Source organism: Amblyraja radiata, chromosome 21 (assembly GCF_010909765.2).
Source record: "Amblyraja radiata isolate CabotCenter1 chromosome 21, sAmbRad1.1.pri, whole genome shotgun sequence".
Classification (NCBI taxonomy): Eukaryota; Metazoa; Chordata; class Chondrichthyes; order Rajiformes; family Rajidae; genus Amblyraja; species Amblyraja radiata.
This window is the reverse complement of record NC_045976.1, coordinates 26,791,680-26,813,397: the sequence shown is the minus strand read 5'-3', so window position 1 is coordinate 26,813,397 and position 21,718 is coordinate 26,791,680. Positions and strand designations below refer to the sequence as shown.

General features: G+C 42.8%; 1 protein-coding gene across 4 annotated transcripts in view; it reads right to left on the bottom strand.

Moving 5' to 3' along the window:
• The window catches only part of sema3c (semaphorin 3C), a 229,215-nt gene that overhangs the window by 81,054 nt on the left and 126,443 nt on the right, over positions 1 to 21,718 (bottom strand). The window contains exon 2 of one of the 4 annotated variants that reach the window (XM_033039813.1): positions 21,637 to 21,693. The exons of 2 other annotated variants lie outside the window; for them this stretch is intronic. The gene's annotated coding sequence lies outside the window, so the exon portion shown is untranslated. Of the gene's footprint in view, positions 1 to 10,977; positions 11,273 to 21,636; positions 21,694 to 21,718 lie in introns of those variants that run through there. One more of the 4 variants, XM_033039811.1, reaches the window with a different exon arrangement.

Sequence of the window (21,718 nt, the reverse complement as noted above, 5' to 3'; positions counted from 1 at the left end):
GTGGGCAAATGCATGGCAGATGCAGTATAATGTAGATAAATGTGAGGTTATCCACTTTGGTGGCAAAAACAGGAAAGTAGACTATTATCTGAATGGTGGCCGATTAGGAAAGGGGGAGATGCAATGAGACCTGGGTGTCATGGTACACCAGTCATTAAAAGTAGGCATGCAGGTGCAGCAGGCAGTGAAGAAGGCAAATGGTATGTTAGCATTCATAGCAAAAGGATTTAAGTATAGGAGCAGGGTGGTTCTACTGCAGTTGTACAGGGTCTTGGTGAGACCACACCTGGAGTATTGCGTACAGTTTTGGTCTCCTAATCTGAGGAAGGACATTCTTGCCATAGAGGGAGTACAGAGAAGGTTCACCAGACTGATTCCTGGGATTTTAGGACTTTCATATGAAGAAAGACTGGATAGACTCGGTTTGTACTCGCTAGAATTTAGAAGATTGAGGGGGGATCTTATAGAAATGTACAAAATTCTTAAGGGGTTGGACAGGCTAGATGCAGGAAGATTGTTCCTGATGTTGGGGAAGTCCAGAACAAGGGGTCACAGTTTAAGGATAAGGGGGAAATCTTTTAGGACCGAGATGAGGAAACCATTTTTCACACAGAGAGTGGTGAATCTCTGGAATTCTCTGCCACAGAAGGTAGTTGAGGCCAGTTCATTGGCTATATTTAAGAGGGAGTTAGATGTGGCCCTTGTGGCTAAAGGGATCAGGGGGTATGGAGAGAAGGCAGGTACAGGATACTGAGTTGGATGATCAGCCATGATCATATTGAATGGCAGTGCAGGCTCGAAGGGCCGAATGGCCTACTCCTGCACCTAGTTTCTATGTTTCTATAATATTGTGTCACTCTGGTTTATGGCTGAACTTCATGCCACCTCTGGATTTTCCACCTTGGTCATGTTAACATTCTGCTTGCATTATTGTGAGATTACCTCCCCAGATATTAGTTTTCTTCTCTGCATATTGAGAGACTTCATTCCCAGGAATAAGCAGTGATTGCATCAATCGCAGGAAGGGTGAGATAGTGTAAGTGAAGATATCACATTGTAGTTCAACATAGAGATAGACTATTCACCCCATCGTCTATTCCATCTCCCAGTACATTACCATCTGTTCCATACCACCACTTATTTCCCTGTGACCTCTCTCACAAGGACATCAACATCCTTCGATTCTTCCATCACACACCTGCACCGAGGGCAGTTTACAGTGGGCAAATTAACCTGTCAAACATATGTCTTTGGGATGTGGGAGGAAACTGTAGCAGCAAGAGAAACCGGGAGAACAAGCAAACTCCACACAAACAGCTCCCGGGGTCAGGATTGAACCCTGTTCCATGGAGCTGCGAGGCTACAATACTAATTACCACTCCACAGTATCTTCTTGTGAAACACTTTCTAGTTCCTTTGCTTTGAGGACCACTAATCCCCTTTGAAACTGAGCCTGGTACATCAAACTATAGCCTGCTTCAGTCACCCTACTACCTGGCTTAGATTTATTATTAACTTAGGTAGATTCCATGTATGTGCCAACTGTTCAATATGAGCACCAGCTCTTAAAAATGTGTGCTTATACGAAAGAAATCTCTTAAAAATAATCATGTGTTTTGTAAAACATACATTAACTGATAATAATGTCAATAAATCAATGGTAAAGAAGAAGCTGTGAAACAAACAGGAAAGATACGGATTCATCTGAATCATCTCTACTGTAGGTAGCAAATAAACGTGTTAAGATTGGATTCCTAGTTCATCATAAATGGGTGATTTGATGCGGGAACATTGGGCTTTCATTGAAGGCAACATATGGCAAGCAGATTTAAAAGCTGCTATTGTGATTCAACGTCGTGATTTACAACTCAATATCCGATTACAACCATTTGTCACTCACGGGAAGCATGCAAGGTGAATGTTTTACAAACATTCATACCAGCATGTAAAACCTTCGATCAATTTTAAACCCAGCCTTCATCACCAAATTCTTTAATATCGCTTCAAAATGACCAACACAATTTCTAGCTTTCCATCTCCAAGACATTCTCATTGCACGTTGTAAATCACAACATCATTCAGTTTGCACTGGTGTTGATGTTAGTGGGGAAATATACTATACCAGCATTCATTTGTAAAATAGATTTGGGCATCATGGGGCTATTTCTAGGATCCTGAGCTTTCAATATGAGCAGGTGGTACAGGTCAACAGTGCTGCTCTGGTTTTGTAATCAATACTCCATTGGGACCACATGATCACACAATTCTCTCTCACACAATTACATTCCTAGCATCACAAAGCCTTAATATAACTTTGCTGACAGCAAAGTTTTATTTCTACTACAAACTCTCAGCGAACACAAAGACAAAGTGAAAGGCAGCACCAAAGTTGAAAGCACAGGTTAGACTGAAGATTGACGTAAAAGGATAGGAAGCTTGTCTTAGTAATCTCATGGTAATTTTTGACACCACCATAAAACCACAGATGGTTGGGAGTGTGTTCCAAAGCTCTGCTATTATCTTGCAGCACAGATTGCATTACAACGTTTATTAAAACTCCTCCGATCCCAAGAGTACATTAAAACATGAATATGTTCATTCAGCTTTTTTTGAATATAACTCCACTCACACCTTTATGTGGACAAATCTCCACCAAAGGTTTCCCCATGTTCATGCTGTTAAGTTTTGCTTTTTAGTAAATAATCAAAGCAAAACACTGAAATACTAAATATTTGAAATAAAAAGCGACAGTGCTGGAAAACGCAACAGGTCAGGCAGAATCTGTGGGGGGAGAACAGAGCTTCAGATTATTAGCTTTGCATCAAAATTCATTGTTTCTATTTGCAAATGACCACATAAAGTTGTTGGGTTGGCCATTCACCTTCCCTTCAATACCAAGTTGCAAATCATTACCCTGAGCCAGGTTTTGCAGGGGACAGGTCAGTGAAGCTACTAACAAGTGAATTTACTTCCATATCACTGCAAATGGAAATCAGCTATACTGAGGAATCCTGGCGACTGCGCAGGACTGGCAGCTTTCCGTAGACCTGGTGAAACAGCTGAAGTTCCCACAACACATTGCCATGACCACCCTGAGGCCAGACATCCTCATGGTCTCAGAGGTGACCAAAAACATCGTCTTGTTGGAACTGACAATGCCGTGGGAGGATCGTCTGGATGAGGCCCACGAGAGGAAGAAAACCAAGTACGAAGAGCTAGTCATAGACTGCCATAAGCAGGGCTGGAAGGCAAGGTGTATGCCCATCGAGGTTGGCTGCAGAGGTTTTGCAGGGCAATTGCCCTACAAAGCCTTGAGTGCACTGGGCATCAACGGAGTGGCGAGGAGAAGGGCCATCAAGAACACCACAGAGGCAGCAAAGGCCTCGAGATGGCTCTGGATCAGGAGAGGAGGTCCATGGGGAGGAGCGAATGCCACCTGAACACGTCGTGGTCTGATCAACCACGGCTGGGTCGCCTGGGTGAGGGTGTCTAATGTTGAAAGACCCGAAACACCCAATGACCCCAGGTTACATCACTGATCATGCATTCAGGAGCATCTATAGATGTATTTATTTTAATCAATCTGCAGTCAGTTTCTGGGGAGCTGACACTGGGAGCGGCTCCCCATTGATTTCAAAGGCGGAGACTGGCCAAGAGGAAGTGAGGTAAGCATTTAGCCTTTTTAAAGCAATTTGGCACTGTTTAAAGTATTTGAAGGGTTCTATGCTTAAAATATTTTAAACATTTTACAAAAATCATATGAGGTGTTTCTAATGTGAGACATGCACCCTTCGACAGTCCAGGCTAGGTCAGGGGCTGTGGGTTACAATGGTTGTAGAGGTGGAGCTTGCATAGGCCACCACATGGTCTCTTGTTTATGTCTCAGGGCACCTCCATGAAGCATTGAGCTTTTGCTCCACGTGTCCCCACTAGGGACAGTGCTTCAGATACCGGCACTGTTTTCATCAAGGTCAGCGGTAAATACTCGCTGGCACAGTCTGTGACAAAGGGAAGGAGAGATATGGAATGTTGACCTATATGGAATTGAATTAATTTAGTTTTAGTTTTTAGTTTTAGAGATACAGCGTGGAAACAGGCCCTTCAGCCCACCGGGTCCGCGCCGACCAGCGATCCCTGCACATTAACACAACCCTACACCCACTTGGGACAATTTTTACATTTACCAAGACAATTAACCTACAAATCTGTACGTCTTTGGAGTGTGGGAGGAAACCGAAGATCTTGGGGAAAAACCCACGCAGGTCACGGGGAGAACGTACAAACTCCGTACAGACAACACCCGGAGTCGGGATCGAACCCGGGTATCCGGTGCTGCATTCGCTGTAAGGCAGCAACTCTACCGCTGCATCACTGCATTGAAGGTTTTGCTGACAGTCCAGGTAGAGACGAGCTCAGAGTTACCTTCTTCATTTTGCCAGAGTCTACAGGAAGAGCATTGCCTAAATGTCGTGAAGTTGTGCAGCATAAAATAGACCACAACTAATCTTGAATCACATTCTGCCTCAGGATGTATCCATAATGGTCTACAGCAACAGATGAATCAGACTGGCAGATTGTTGGGCCTCAGGCTTTCAGCCATCTGTCCTGCTCGAGATGCTCAGTCACCTGCCATGGAAATGTTAACTTACTTCACACAACCTCGAGATACAGTATGCTCCTAATACGTCATTACTATAAAGTACTCGGCTTGTGTGGGAAGCTTGGGAAGGAACTGTTGGGGCCCCAGCAGAAACAGTCAAACTATCTTTAGCCACAGTTTAGAAATGTTTAAGACGCATTTAGGCAGGTACATGGATAGGACAGGTTTAGAGCAATATGGGCCACACACAGCCAGGTGGGACTAGTGTAGGAGGGACATGTTGGTCAGTGTGGGCAAGGTGGGCTGAAGGGCCTGTGTCCATGCTGTATGACTCACACAGGATGTACCTGAAGATTGGGGTGGCTCATGTTGTACCTTTATTTAAGAGCTGCAAGGACAAGCCGGGAACTACAGGTTGGTCGCCCACTGGTTGGCAAGTAACTAGCATGGATGAGTGGGGCAAAGGGCTTGTTTCTGTGCTGCATGACATTATGGGCCTAATTCAAACTCTCACTATAAATAATTATTTCAAAAAATGTTTTGAAATTAGAAGAAACAGTTAATGTTTGCTTCAGGATCACAGTTCTGCAAATAATGAAAGTTAATTCCTTTATTTAGGTGGCAGGCTCTAATGACTTATTCATGAGCATTTCAGTAAGATCTTCACTGCCTCAATAAACATTTTACAAAGACGCAATTGCTGAGCACTTTTAGCAGTCCCTGGATGGCACATGGAATGGCATAAACTCATCATAATAAACAATTTGATTCTTGATCCTCATATCAAAATATATTTCGGAACAAGTACCAAGGCATCAGCTGCAGATGACTAGATATTGGGCTTCTGGTCATGATGGTCATTGGAGCCCAGGGTCAGGGTGGCCATGGAGATCAATGGCCCGTGTCAGGGGAATAGGAGTCAATGGCATTCATTCAGGGATGTTAGTCTCAGGGGAGGGAGGGCCATTAGCATTGGGAGAGAGTTGTTTGAAGTCGATAAAGGCAGAGGAAGGGGATTGATGAAGCTGGCACCATAGCTGTACGGTGTTGATTCAGCTTCGGCAATGCTGGTATCTGGGTTGGGTCAGAAGCGAGGGGCGAGGTTGTGACGAGCTGCAGATTTGGGCAAGTTTTTCATCTACCTTCCTTGTAGTCCCAGCAGTGCCCAAAGCCAAGCAGCCTGGCACATTGTGGCCTGAATTTGTTCCCTTTGTCACGTGGGGAGAAATGCAGGGTTTCCAGGGGACTCACTACTTCAAGTGCCTGACTTCACCTGGAAAATGTTTGTAAGCATGATTTACTCAGGTTTAATTCATTTTAATTGTGCTGCACTACAAAATAAAAAGCCATTGAATATCTAGGCAATTAATCATGAGAGTACGATCACTTGTAAATGAAATGCACCATAAACATCCAGGTTATTTAAAGTAAATAAATTATTTTAGAGGCCGATAAAAATTTTGGAACGATTTTGGTGTTTGTTTGACCTTTGACTTGTAAAGTATGCAAGGTCAAATTGGAGTTAGAACAATGAGAGAGATAATATTCTTACGATACTGAGACTAACCATTGTTAATTTCTACGTAATGTAATCAGCCGTCAGAGCTTATATAACTTGTGTCAAAAAGGGTTGAAACAATTCTATGCAGATGTATCAATTAATTTTATTTATGTATCAGTTCGGAACTGAACTTTCTCCACCATTTCCTCATATTGAATTGAAATTAAGCGCCAACGCCAGAGAAAATATAATTCCTCCTCTTAAATATGAAGCTGCCCGATCCGCAGAGTTACTCCAGCACTTTGTGTCTTTTTCTGTAAACCAACATCTGTAGTTCCTTGTTTCTGCAATGTACAGTGCTGTTCATTCCATTACAAATCATTGCAAGCCTTTCATTGTCTTAAATATTTCACTTGCTATCCAATATTTTGCTACATAAACTATTTGAGTTTTATCACTGCACCAATAAAGTTATAGCTAAAATTCAAGTGTAGTTTAGAAATGGCATGATCAACATCACATGCGATCTTGCAAAATAAGATCAAGAGAGAATCTATCGATATCAGTAAACCAAACATGGATGTTTTGCAATAAAATGTCCTCAATTATCTCTATCAAGCCGAGTTACAAGGAGAGGAAAATGGTCAGGACAGATGCTCAGTCATTAGACAATAGGACAATATAACACGAAGTAGTAGTTAATGATTAATCCAATTTGACATTCAAGAAAAATGCACACAATTCTAATCATTATCAATTCTAAACAAACTCAGGGGTAGACTAGATGCACTCCTGCACCGTGAACTAGGAAGGCAACATCAGGGAAGTGATCTGATACGGAGGATTGTTAAGGTCATAAGAAAAGTTAAACCAGTTTTGTCACAATATTTTGTAACCTTGTGAATTGCCCTTCTCCCATCTATTTATATTACATCTGGACAATTCTTCATTGACATTGCACTCATAAAATAAATACAGACACAAATAGCAACAAAATGCACAATAATGTGTCATGGCACCACCATAAAAAAACTAACAGAGAAAGGAAGCATAAAAGGAGTACTTTTTCCACAAACAAAATGTGCAAACTATTATCATGAAATGTTTTGTAAAGCTGTAACATATCAAAGAGCTGAGAAAATATTTAAAGAAAAACTACATTTATTCCAGGCAGTAGCAGTTTGAAGGATGACATTATAAGGGTATTATTTAATCTTGATGATATATTCCATCTCACAACATCCAAGAATAAATTCAAACCGCAAAGCTCCCTGCTAGCTATTTTATAATATTTAGCAAGGTAACCATGTTCTTTACAAATTATGACATTTCACATCTTTGTGCATTTTGATTTTTGATATCTGATTAGAAATGATTCTCAACAAGCAGAAATATCAGTAGACACTTCTTTATAATTTTGCTGGACGAGATTGTTCATTTAGATTCTACTTGATCTAATCTGGACATTCTTCTACATTTATTCAGGAATGTATGAACACAAGATTTTGATTTAAAATGAGGAAAAGCAAGAAGAGAAGTAGAATTTTTGAAAAGGTAATGTAGCAAATTTAACCCTTTCAGTGCTGACATCTCCAGGCAAACCTGGATTGGCATCCTCTGCTGCCTGCCACACTTCTCAAACTTACAATGGAGGCATGACAACAATGCCATGGAGATATAGCTGTAACTCTCCATGATGAATATTCACTGCAGATTCTTGACTGGATCTAGAATGTTTCAAAGCACCAAGATGGCTCCAACCAAAGTTGCACAGAACATCATTTTCCGAGGACAGTAAAAGAGGAGGGCACTCATCTTTGGCCATTGGCACCGAATATGTGAAGGTATTGACCACTGACTCTATTAATTTCCACACACTCATATTTCCAAATGACATTGGAGTCCATTCGGCCCATTGGAGTCTATGCTGGCTCTTGGAGCAATCCAGAGCCCCCATTTGTTTCCCTGTACCTACACCAGGGGTGGGAGAATCAGGGAGTAGCCAATTAACCATCAGTCAGCACGTATTTGAGATGTGGGAGGAAATTGGGGAAATACAGAGAGCGGAGGAGGTCGGACACAAACCTGGAATTCTGGAGTTGAGAGACAGCTGTAGCATTATTCTGCCACCCCAAGATTCCATTGACTTCAACTAAGCAAACACTGGGAGGTAAGTAAAATGGCTCTCACCTCATTTACTGTAGGTGACCAGAGACAGGTTCAAGCATCTGCAGTTCCTTCCTACACATTTCTCCTTGTAAATCTTGATTGGAAGCAATAGACTAGCTACACTGTTTTTTCCTGTTGTTCCAGGCTTTGATTCAATAAACATTAAAAACAATAAACACATATTGCAAAGTTTTGTGGCGTAAAGACCTTGGACAACATTTACATTAGTAGAAGGGTCTCGACCCAAAATTTCACCTATTCCTTCTCTCCAGAGATGCTGCCTGTTCAGCTGAGTCACTCCAGGCTTTTGTTTTTATCGTTAGTGACAACCAGCATCTGCAGTTCCTTCCTACACTTTACATTAGTAAAATAGAGTCAGGTTTACACTGTGTGTGCGTGTGCATGTGCAAGGGCCATTTCCTTGTAGAAAGTCAGGTATGTCAGGGCCTACAGGTTGTAGGTCATAGATCAGGTCACAGTGAGCGGAAGGGTCAGAGCTTCATTCAGGGTGCCTGGGGATGGAGATGGCGGATTGTTCAGAACCTTAAGGGTCATTGGGGCATGGAATATGTCTTGATGCAGTGTTGTATGGAGATCAGGTCCTTGATCGTCAGTTTAAAGAGATGCAGATGTGGTGGTGTCAGGCTCAGAATTAATTTGGTGTGTGGAGGAGGTGGATGCTGGAGGGTTAATATTTACCTTTTAGTGGTTCCATCCATTGGGTTTAGTGATGAGGATAATATATTTTAGTGTAACATTAATATTTTGCTATAGATAGGAATTTATAGCCTAATATATCTTGTGAAAGGCTCCAAGCCGTCAAGATCAGGCCTTGATTCCATGGAGACAAAGTGTTTTTACATTTTGATCTCAGAGACGAGGTTGAAACATAGAGTACCTTCCACTATTTTATCGGCAAATATGCCATGTTGCAATTGCACAATGTCATGAATTCACGAATCGCCAAGTTAATTATCCTGTTAATTATGCCACTCTTGCAACATTTACTTCTATCAAACTAACAGATGCAAGTAGAAGATTTCATAGAAGCCAACATCTGGTGATATCTTAACATAAGCAGTTTAATTTCCTTGAAATTTAATGACACAATATTTGCTTGAGCCGTTCGTGACATCATTAGAATGTAGAAACAAAGAACTGCAGATGCTGGTAAACAGACAAAAGGATACAAAGTGCACAAAGTAACTCAGCAGGTCAGGCAGCATCTCTGGAGATCATGGATGGGTGACATTTTGGGTCAAGATCCTTCTTCAGACTTAACGGCCTTTGTTCCAACTATCTGCCTAACAAAATCCCCCCCCCCCCCTCCACCCGCATCCACCTATTACCTGCCACACTATGTCCTGCCTCTCCCCTCTTCTTCCCCCCCCCCCCCTACAATGTCTGAAGGGTTTCAACCTGAAACGTCAGCTATTCATGTTGTCTGGAGAAGCTGTTGACTAACTCCTACACTTTGGGTCCTTACATTACCCCATTTCATTCTCTGCCTCAGAGGGCGGTGGAGGCAGGTTCTCTGGATGCTTTCAAGAGAGAGCTGGATAGGGCTCTTAAAAATAGCGGAGTCAGGGGATATGGGGAGAAGGCGGGAACGGGGTACTGATTGGGAATGATCAGCCATGATCACATTGAATGGCGGTGCTGGCTCGAAGGGCCGAATGGCCTACTCCTGCACCTATTGTCTATTGCCTATTACATCATCATGTTGAATTAAGATCGTTATATTTTGCATCATCCATATATAGAATAAATATACATATATATAGTATGTAAAATATGCAATTAAAATACCCAAGAACAAACCATGTGTCAAAGAAATGTTCATACCAAATGATGATGTAAATTTTTTAAAGTTTATAGATATTTAAATAAGCAAATACATGTGTGCATTTTAACGATGCTTCTTTCTAAAAAAATTAATTAATATCTTCTTAACAATAGCTTGAACATAGAACATTGTCAAAAAGACAGAAAGCAATCGTAAAACAGGAACGTAACATTTAGGAGATAAGAGCTATATTTTATGATGTGAACATGAATTTGAACTGACAGCCTTTTTGTTCAGCATGTTCTTCTGCTTGTTTATGTGAAACCCAACGGAAGCTGACACCGCACTTTGAACGACGGCTTTCTCTGTCATTCAATAATATTACCGGCTGCAGATTGCAGGGTGACAGAATTACAACCCTCAAATGGACTAAAACGTACATGTAAAAATATGAGAAGTATGTACGCTACAAGGAGACTAGTAATCTAGAAAGCTACATGAGTTTTGTAACATATGAATGGAAAATCAAATAGATTAAAAACCATATTTGACAAAGATGAATTACATAATTTAATGCATTTTAACAACCTGTCCTGGGCATAATTCATATTTCAAATTTACTCTCTGAAATCTTGAAGTAGACTTTCCAGTTACACACCTCATCAATATAGCAAAAATACAATGAAAGCACAAAGAATACAGATTTTTACCATTTATTAAATAATCATAATTAGAAAGTAAAACTGCAAATAGCAGCTTTAAATGAGCTGTCATTATCTCTCATGCTACTGCAAGTTCTTATTTAATATTACAGTATAGTCAAACTAGGTTTTTCAAAATGTTCACAGATCAATAATGCATTCCTTTTTCCACACACACACACATTTCTAAATCAAAGCACAAAATAGAATCAGTACCTACCAGTAATCAGAGGAGTATCTTGCAACAAACTGTTTTGAATAACTGAGGGCCAGTAGTTTTGCAGTTAATCAGTTTAACGCTGAACAATTGACCATGACATAGTTTGTTTAACATCTCATTGGGAAACTCATTGTCTGCTTGCTCCCCTCCACTATAAAGGTCTTTTCTCAAACTGTTCCACAAGATCCCTGTGACAGCTGAACCGCACGCTCATGCTGCTCACTGTCAGAGCAAATAGCAAGGCTGCAGTCAAGACGCTCGCTGATTAGGGAGGAACCCATAGCAAACTGTAGGGCTCCAATTACATTCAGCACAGGCTCCACTGCCTATATCAAAAAACCTGCAGCTAACCCCACACTGGATTGCATAATTAGCAAAACATATGATGCACTGCTTGTAAACAATGATCAGTTGACATCCTTGCTGATGAAATATTCCCTTGTAAAATACAAAGCGAAATATGATATATATCGTGAAATCAAGCAGTGTGTATTTCTGAATATAGTTTAGGCAGTAAGCTTGTTTTCATCTGCTCTCAATCTCCCTGAGATAATCAAAGCCTGAGACATGAGCGGTGTGGAGGGCACTGCCTTGGGTGAAGTACAAGCAACTTTAAGGCAAGAGGGAGATATGTGATTGGAAAGGCATGAGTGGTGCACATTTCAATGAGTTCACCAATTAGTGCAGAATAACCTAGAAGTCATGCCACATGACTTGCTCAAGGCACCATTCATTTAACCCCATAGGAAATTGGGAAACCGAATTAAGTAATCTTGTCAATTTGGAGGCCAGACTCAGATGCATAAGAAATCTGTTGCAAAACATACCCACCTTACAAATGACTCTTGTTCTCCACTGTGTGAGTGACATTTACTAAGTACTGCATATGCTATAAAATGTACTATATACTATGCCTCTATAAAAGCACTGTAGTGGACACACAGTTAATTACCAAGGCTTTTTGAAGAGCAGGAGGGCTGTGCACACCGTTAATGGTTGCCATTGTAGGAGTGACTGCAACACAAGTGCAATGTTTTGAGAAGACACAAGGTTTTTTCACTGCTGATTTGATCAGTGGTCAGAACTGCCCGGCTGCCCAAAGAAACAGATCCCAGTGAAAGAGGGGAATCCCTCTAAACCTGCGGCAGCTCACGCTAATCACAGCCACTGAACCCTAATAGAAAGAGAGCCATGTACGCCACCAGGCCTGTGTACTGCAGATCTCCACCAGATGAGGTTTCAATGCCTGCGTCAGACTGGGTGGTGTCCCTCAGTGCATTGTAGGCAGATGTGGAGGCCTGGTGATGCAAGTGATTCTCGCACTCCACAGGTGCAGGTCTGACCGCACTGAACATTACACAGGAGGGAATAAATCTTGCTCCAGTCATTGAAACTATGCTGTCCCACCCACTAAAGTACTCCAGCACTTTGCGTTTTACTCAAGATTCCAGCATCTGCAGTTCCCCATGTCCCCAGGCGACAAAATCTCTGCAGTTCCTGATTAATGGGATTTTGGCTAATTTTGCAATAATTTTTTTGCTGGAGACCAGGGACCAGATTGGGCATTGGTGCTAAACATGGCCATGTTTTAATGCTCCATAAAATGGCATAACCCAAGTTCCAGATGCAGGTTCGTGTATCTGGATTCCCACTATAAATTATTCCCTCCAATTTACAATATAAATGGCCTAAGCAGACTCACCACACTGCTATTATACCTTTTACCACTGGGGGAGCTCCAGCACCTTTGTCAGTGTGCAATGTGAAACACAATGTGAAAGCACTCACTGTATCAGCCCTCACATCCCGAAACTCTTACACACTTTCAAAAGAGTCTTTTGTTATCTGTGCGTCAGAGGAATTTATATTTAGCAGACGGACCTCACAAAGTATTTCATTGTGGAATATCATAGTGGGAAGTGGAAATAACGGGATATATATTTATATTTTTGTCAAACAATCATTTCAAACATGGCAATTTAATGAATTACTAGATATTAGAAGTCCCCTGGTTCATATTAGTTTAGAGTCACAGTATAGAAGCAGGCCCTTCGGCCCACCAAGTCCACGCCGACCACTGATCACCCGATAACACTAGTTCCATGTTATCCCACATTCACATTCTGCACACTAGGGACAATTTACAGAGGCCAATTAACCTACAAAACCTGCACGTCTTTGGAATGTGGAAGGAAATTGGAGCACCAGGAGGAAACCGATGTAGTCACAGGAAGAACGTACTAGCTCCATACAGACAGCACCCTTTGTCAGGATCAGACCCAGGTCTCTGGTGCTATGAGACAGCAGTTCTACCACTGCGTCACTGTGCCGCCCTACAAATGGTTATGACAGGCTTCCGTTCCCGAGAACTATTTATAACTTGAAGTGTACGTCATTTGGTAATGAACTAGAAGAGTGTGTGGGTGAGGATCAGAGAAACAATTGTGAAGGGAGCAGGTTCAGGAAGAAGGGTCACCAGTTGACCTGACTGACTCAATGAGCGAGTGAGGAAGTGGGTGAGTCAGCATTCCCAGCCCTGCTTGCTTTGATCTAGTACCCAATTATTGCTTTAGGGGTGGTGTAGAAGCGGCTTCTGGAAATGTTCCATTCCCACCCAGTAGACAATGCCCACAGCCCCGCAGCAGCCGGCAACTCCATCCCCATTTATGCCTTTAAGCTGGTGTGCAGAGCCGATGTTACCCGAACTCGACGATCAAAGGTGGGGCAGGCTAGAACTTTATTCCTTGGAGTGCAGATGGCTGATGGGTGATCTTATAGTGGCGGATAAAATCATGAGGGGAATAGATAGAGTAGATGCACAGTCTTTTACCCAGAGCAGGGGAATCAAGAACCAGAGGACATAGGTTTAATGTAAGGGGGAAAGATTTAATAGGAACTTTGCAACAACATTTGCACACAGAGGGCAGCATGATGTTGCAACAGTAGGGTTGCTCCCTTATTGCACAAGAGACCCGGGTTCAATTCTATCTATGGGTGATATCAGCATGGAGTTTTCACGTTCTCCCTGTGATGGCTTCGGTTTCTCCGTGTGCTCCGGTTTCCACCCACATTCCAATAACGTGCAGATTTGTAGGTTAATTTGCTTCTGTAAAAGATTGTCCCAAGTGTGTAGGATAGAACATGTCAAGGGTGATTGCTGTTTGGCACGGCTCAGTGGGCCTGTTTCCACGTTTTATCTCTAAAGGAGGTAGTTGAGGTGGGTACTATAACATCATTTAAAATAAACTTGGATTGGTACATGGATAGGAAAGTTTTAAAAGGATATGGGCCAAATGCAGGCATACTGGACTACCTGAGATGGGGCATCTTGGTTAGCATGGACGGTTTGGGTTGAAGGGCCAGTTTCTGTGCTGTGCCTTCATCTATCCTGCTGGTGTCCCATACATTTATTTGTATTTTCGGTGTGCGTAAAAATCTGGTGTGCTTGCGACCCAAGGAGGATCTGTGTGCACCAATATTACAACTACTCAGAGATAACAGGCTGATACCTGGAATGAAGGTGTGGAAGGACTCAGATAATACCCAAATCTATAAGAACATGAGCCAAGCATTTTTCATCATAATTCTTACTTTATGGCTGTCAATTTATTTGTAGTGTAATTAAAATTGGGCCGTTAGAATTGTTAGAATGAGATGTAAAAAAATCTTCATAAATTTCATAAATTTTAAATATCATTTTCACCTTTAGGCATGCTGAACATTATGGATATATTGAACATTAACACCCAATAAGGTCTCCTATAAAATCAGTAGTATATTACAGGATCAGTCCAAATTAAGTTTGAAACAGTAGTAGGGCGCTTTATACTTCAAATGAAAATTGAAAACAGGATCTGCAGCACACACAACTTGAACTCACCCAACTTTGCAGCACATTCCCCGACACCTTGCCTGCAGCCTCCATTGTGTGGGGCTCACAATGCCGGGAGGAGGGGGGGGGGAACGCTATAATTCATGCCAGGCGCTTAAGGTAGGCCTGTCCTACATGCTTCTGCGACCTGGACTGTTTATAGCAGGTACATCAAAGCACTGGTAATAAAGCACCAACACTGCGTATGCATAATCCGGTACTATCCGATGTCAGCAGCCTCTCCCAGGCCAACATCCTCAAGACCAAGGGTCTAATTACACTCAAATCAACTGTGTTAGGCTGGCCACGGCATTCATGTACCACACACCAGACTCCTGAAGCAGACATTCTCCTTGCAGCTCTATGAAGAAGGAAAATAATTCAACAGACCCTATCATATTTAAGGAGCTGGTTATGCTGATGTAACATTTAGAACATTCCTTACATTCATCTCTCTGACATTGTTTTCAATAATTCTGTTTTTTGTTGGCTTATATGAACATTTCCACCAGTGCCTACGAGGCGTACAAAATAGTCGTCCGTAAAACATACAGGCTTTGCTGTGGGTCTTTCCTTTAGTACCTGCTCAGTATTGCTGAAAGATCACTGAAATAACATTCACTGGGGAAAAAACAATTCAGAGTGTTTCTTGATCTCATAAGGTGGTACAGGGTTTTGGAAATATTAAGCTCTCAAACAGAAGGAGTACAAACAAATGCAAGCTCTAATCCTGCAGGGGTTGGGTGGTTAGTGGCAACACATGCAGATAGAGTGGCAACAGGGGCCTAGGGAATGCTTGCTATCATCTGTTTGGGCACTGAGTATAAGGGTCAGGAAGTCATGTTGCTACTTTGTAGAACTTTGGGACATGGATCTAAACTGACCCAAAATGCCACCTATCCTTTTTCTCCAGAGATGCTGCCAGACCCATTATGTTACTCCACTACTTTGTGTCTCACGTTTGGCACAGACATTGAGGGCCAAAGGACCTATTCCTGTGTTGTGCTGTTTGATATTTAATGTTAGCAGGGAACTCAAATTCTTCTTTTCCACATCTTGAAGTCTTTGTAAATTGTTTACTTGGTATTCGTTACTGATGTGTTGTTAATTATTCGTACCGTCAACATGTACAGTCTGTAGGCATGATCTTTGCAGCTTAATCTTAAAGAAACACTCCAAATATAAATTACAGCCTTCTACCAACAGGGTATGAATGAACAGATATGGGGGTGATGGGATGGGTGATGGGAGAGTGCTCTTAAGCCGACAACACACAGGATGGTGCAGAGCAGTGCCCACAGGGAGCAGGGTTCCACCCTTGGATCCATGCAGGAAGTTGCAGAGAGATCTCTGTAAGGACATGATCTGCCCACTGCCCAGGGCTTAAGAAAAAGTAAATGAAGTCTACTTTGAACATGGAGTTTGGGTGACTTCCCTAATGCAGTGGTGAACAGTAAAGTTAGGCAGCTGAGGGGAAAGATTCAGTGGCCGAGAATGAACTCAAACTCCACGAGTGGGGTGGGCCTGATATCATCGGTAGTCATGGGTGTCAGTGAGGACTAAGACCATGGAGTATATGCCCTTTAAACAGCACGTTTCCAAGATGGCACCCAAGATAGGCGACTCTTTGTATGCTATTCACAGAAGTGGATCTGCAATCACGCATTAGTCTGAAGAAGGGTCTCGACCCGAAACATCGCCTATTCCTTCTCTCCACAGATGCTGCCTCACCCACTGAGTTTCTCCAGCATTTTTGTCTACCATTACAATCACTCGAATCTTTTAAATCTCTAGTCCGACAGCAGCATTTATCATGTATTTGTACACCGTGGATGGCTCGATTGTAATCATGTATAGTATTTCTGCTGACTGCTAATACAATAGACAATAGACAATAGGTGCAGGAGTAGGCCATTCGGCCCTTCGAGCCAGCACCGCCATTCAATGTGATCATGGCTGATCATCCACAATCAGTACCCCATTCCTGCCTTCTCCCCATATCCCCTGACTCCGCTATTTTTAAGAGCCCTATCTAGCTCTCTCTTGAAAGCATCCAGAGAACCTGCCTCCACCGCCCTCTGAGGCAGAGAATTCCACAGACTCACCACTCTCTGTGAGAAAAAGTGTTTCCTTGTCTCCGTTCTAAATGGCTTACTCCTTATTCTTAAACTGTGGCCCCTGGTTCTGGACTCCCCCAACATCGGGAACATGTTTCCTGCCTCTAGCGTGTCCAAGCCCCCAACAATCTTATATGTTTCAATGAGATATCCTCTCATCCTTCTAAACTCCAGAGTGTACAAGCCCAGCTGCTCCATTCTCTCAGCATACGACAGTCCCGCCATCCTGGGAATTATGACAGTCCCGCCATCCCGGGAATTTGCAACAATAGCTTTTTATTGTCACATGTACCTCGGTTTTCACAACGTTGAGGCAGGTTAGCTCACTGCGTATGAACTTTGGGTGTTCAAATTTGTATTTTAGCATATGGGGAAGTTTTAGGTGCAAAGAAAGTCCAAGCATAACCCCATGTTGAATTGAGGAGATTAATTCATCAGATTTTACTCAAATTGCTCTCTTCTGGTTTCAGCCAACTTTCAATTGCACATTAGTCTTTTTATTTGGACTTGTGAGAATACATTTCTAGCTCCAGGTGGTTAGATGTGAGCAATGTGCAGCATATAAGATACAGTTGTTGGTGCCACACCACAGCTCGATGTGGCAAGTTGTATTATCTGCCAAAATTGAAGATTATGAAAAATCATCTGACTACATTCCCTGTGCCGAAGTTCTGTGGATCAGGAATAGTCTTCTGGGTCATTCTTTGAAAATAGATAGATGTACGATTATGAGGGATATGGGAAAGAAAGACTGTTAGGAGGAGCCATCCTGGGGAATGGCTGCTAACCAGCAGCTGTCCGTTCAATTCACTTTTTTAAATTAGTTTTTAGTGAATTTTGTCCTATGTTTGTTGGGGAATTTGACTTTTTTTATGTGGGGGGGAAGGGGGAAACAATTTTCTAGGTCCCTACCTGGTCGGTGAGGCAGCTTTTTCCCCGGGCTGCACCGTCGACCTGTCCTTGCGGCCTACCAGCGGGAGTGGAGCGGCGTTTTCCTGGCGGGGACCGCCCAGCACCTTCAGCTTCGGTGGCGGCACAGCGCTGGGGCACTGTCGTGGAGCGGAGCGGGCGATGCCTTGCCTGGGTCGCCGCGCTGGAGCTGAGTATGCTGAGACCGCCGTGGTCAACACCATCGAGCTGCGGGACTGTGGAGCGGCCAGCCGCGGGCGGCGGTGACGACTTTAACATCGGGAGCCTCGGAGCACCAACCGACGCGGCCCTGTCGGCTTCGGAATGCCACGGATTCCGGTAGGGAATCGGCCGTTCCAGCCGTCCCAGCCGCTGTGAGGACTCTCCCTACGCCGGAGCAACACCACCCGGCGAGAACGGCCAGGAACATCGGGCCACAATCGGGCCTGTGGAGGCCTCAATAGGCCTGACTATGGGAGAACTGGGGATGGGGACTGGACATTGTGCCTTCCCCCACAGTGGTAACCATTGTGGGGGGATGTTTTTTTTTTGTGTGTAAATGATTATTTTATTCTGTGTCCAAGATGGTTGCCGGAAGGGAGAGTGTACGCTGGCGCGCTTTAGCTGCCGCTGCTCTCTCTTCATATTGGGTTTTTGATTTTTGTCTTTGGATTGAATTCTGTCTTTAATTTGTGTACTGGTGATGTCTTTACTATTTATTTCATTCCGCTTACATGTTTTTACTCTATTTGCTAAATTTTGTAAGGTGTCCTTGAGACTCTTGAAAGGCGCCCATAAATAAAATTTAAAAATTTATTATTAAAACCTTTTCCCCCCATGGTGAGATTATCAAAACCAAGTTGGCACAGGTTTAAGGTGGGAGAAAGTGTTTCAAAGGGGACCCAAGGGGCAAGTTTTTTTATTAGACAGAAGTGGTTGCTCTCTGAAGCATTGCCAGTGGAATCAATTATAATTAGCACATTAAAGAGGCATTTAGATAGACGTTAAAAAGACAAAGACTTAGAATGATACAGACCTAATGTGGGTAAATCAGATTAGTAAAGCTGCACACATAGGCTGGCATGGACACTAGTCCCACCTGCCTGCATATGGCCCATATCCCTCCAAACCTATCCTATCCATGTACTTGTCAAAATGTATTTAAAATGTGTGTCTAGTACCTGCTTCAACTACCTCCTCTGGCAGATCGTTCCATATACCCACTGTGTGAAAAGGTTGTCCAGCAAGAAAATCTTTCCCCTCTCACCTTAAACCTATGTCCTCTGGTTCTTGATTCACCAACTCTGCGTAAAATAATTTGTGCATTCGCCTTGTCTATTCCCTCACAATCATCTGCAGTTCAAAAGATCACCCTTCATCTTCCTGCACTCCAAGGAATATAGCCTGCCCAAACTTTCCCTATAGCTCAGGCTCTCAAGTCCTGGCAACATCCTCGTGAAACCTCTCTGCACTCTTTCCAGCTTAACACCATCCTTCCTATAGCAGGGTGACCTAAACTGAATATAATACTCCAAAAGTGGCCTCACCGACGTCTTGTACAACTGAAAGGACTTGTTGGGCCAAAGAGTACATTTCTGTGCTGTATGACACTGTGACTAAAAGTGTCAAAATTTGCATCTCAAGGAAACTTAAAAATTCAACTTAGAAATTAAGAAGTGCTTTTATATTAATTAATTTTAGATCTTCATTTGCATATTATTCTTAATAAATAATTTTAGCCCTAACTTTGAATAATTACATTCGTAAACAACTTCCAGTTCCATATTAGAAATGTAGACAAAGGAAAATTAAGGCCCTGTCCCACTTTCCCGAATTACTCACGAACTCGCCTGAGTTTTCCCCTTGATTCGAACTCAGATAATTACGGTAATAGCCATTCGTAGATATTCGGGGCTGTTATTTTTACTCGTGGACATTTTTCAACATGTTGAAAAAACGTCCCGACTTACCTGATGCCCCGACTTCCTACGGCTGCCATTACGAGCCGCTACGAAACATCTACGGACTCCCTATAGACTCCCTACGGACATTCCCCAACATTCCCCGAGTTCGAATCAAGGGGAAAACTCGGGAGAGTTCGTGAGTAACTCGGGAAAGTGGGACAGGGCCTTTACCATTCTCAGCAGAGAAACAGTTTAGTCCTCTCCTTTCTTTAGCGTTCCACTCTCATATTCAAAATAAATAAGCATAAATACACAGGGCATGCTGACTACAGAACAAATATGATCAACAAACACACACGTAGCTGACATGTCAACTTCACTTTTAACATAACAGACTGCGATTAATTATGTTGATCACATGCTACGCCATCCCTTTTATCCTTAATGGCTAAGGGTCCAATGTTACATTCTACATGGCATGTTAAGATGTTATAACTACCCAGAGCACAAATTAACAACAGTTCAAATGTACAATCTTGTAACCTTATGAGACTTCAAACATTGGGCGCCATCACTTAAAAAATGCCTATCTTCTACTCCAATTAGACAGGAGATATGAAAAATAATTTCAGAAGATATGAATCTGTGTCCTTTTAACTCCTTACTAGACCAGGTGCGGACCCATTGGGCCCGCCCCCCAAGGCAATATTCCACCACTGACCCATAGCCTCCAACTGCGCCGGTGTGACTGAGGGGTTCCCGTTGTGACGCCAGAGATCCCCGTTGTGACGCGAGTCACGGCAACCCTCAATCAACTGCGCCTCGCCATCCCTCTTCCTACCCTTATCCTCATCCATTCCCCTCGGAACCCAGATCCCTCACATCTCAAAACACCCTCTTGACGTCTTTTCCCCTCCTCCCACTGCATAAACAAATACTCTTTCCCCTTCCTCTCCTTTCCCTCCCTCCCTCCATAACCCCTCGCCCTTCCCTACCCCCCTCCTCTCCCCTAACTCTCTGCTCCCCACTCCTCACCTCCCCCCATCCCACCCCACCCCCTCCTCACCTCTCCCACCGCCTTCTCCCTCTATCCCCACTCCCTACCTCCCCATTCCCCTCTCCTCTCCCTCTATCCCCCCTCCTCCCCCACTCTCCCTCCTCACCTCCCCCACTTTCCCCTCCCTCTCCCTCCCTACCCCCTCCTATCCCTCTATCTCCCTGCTCCTCCACTCCTCGCCCCCCTATCCCACCCCCCCGCAATGAAAATCACGACGACTTTTTTAAAATGACACCTCCCCCCTATCCCACTCCCCCACAATGATAATCGCGACTTTTCATAAAAATAACCTAAACACAATGTTAGCTGTTAATGAAAACGGAAGAATATGATTAAAACTGATTTTTCTAAAATAGCAATTTTTTAATGTAAATGAGATTCCAGATCCCATTGTGATATCATTACAATGCAGCTGATGGGCAGGGCAAGTGGAAAAGTGGTTTGATTTTTGTAAAGTTTAAAATGTCAATAACTTGTAAAATATACCATCAATCTGAACGAAACATGTTTCATTTGCATCACAGGACAATGGCGAGTAAGGTGGGCAAAAATTGTAGCGTTATCGTGTACCGTTTTGGCGGGGTTTTGGGATATTATGCACACGCACGCACACATGCATACAAACAAACAAGATGAGAGTTTTAGCAATATATAGATGACTACAGAGCAGCACTAATGATTTACATGTGTTGATATCAAACAAAATCATCATTGCCAACATAATGAAATATTACTTGGTAAAATTATCTACGGGTTTTAACTGTAGAAGTCAGAGAACTAAAATCAATAAATAAGCATTACCTCTCATGAATGATCACTGACAATAACTTTTTAAGATTATTATTTTCCTTTGCACATCTGTGAATCGAGAGAAGCAAGTAAC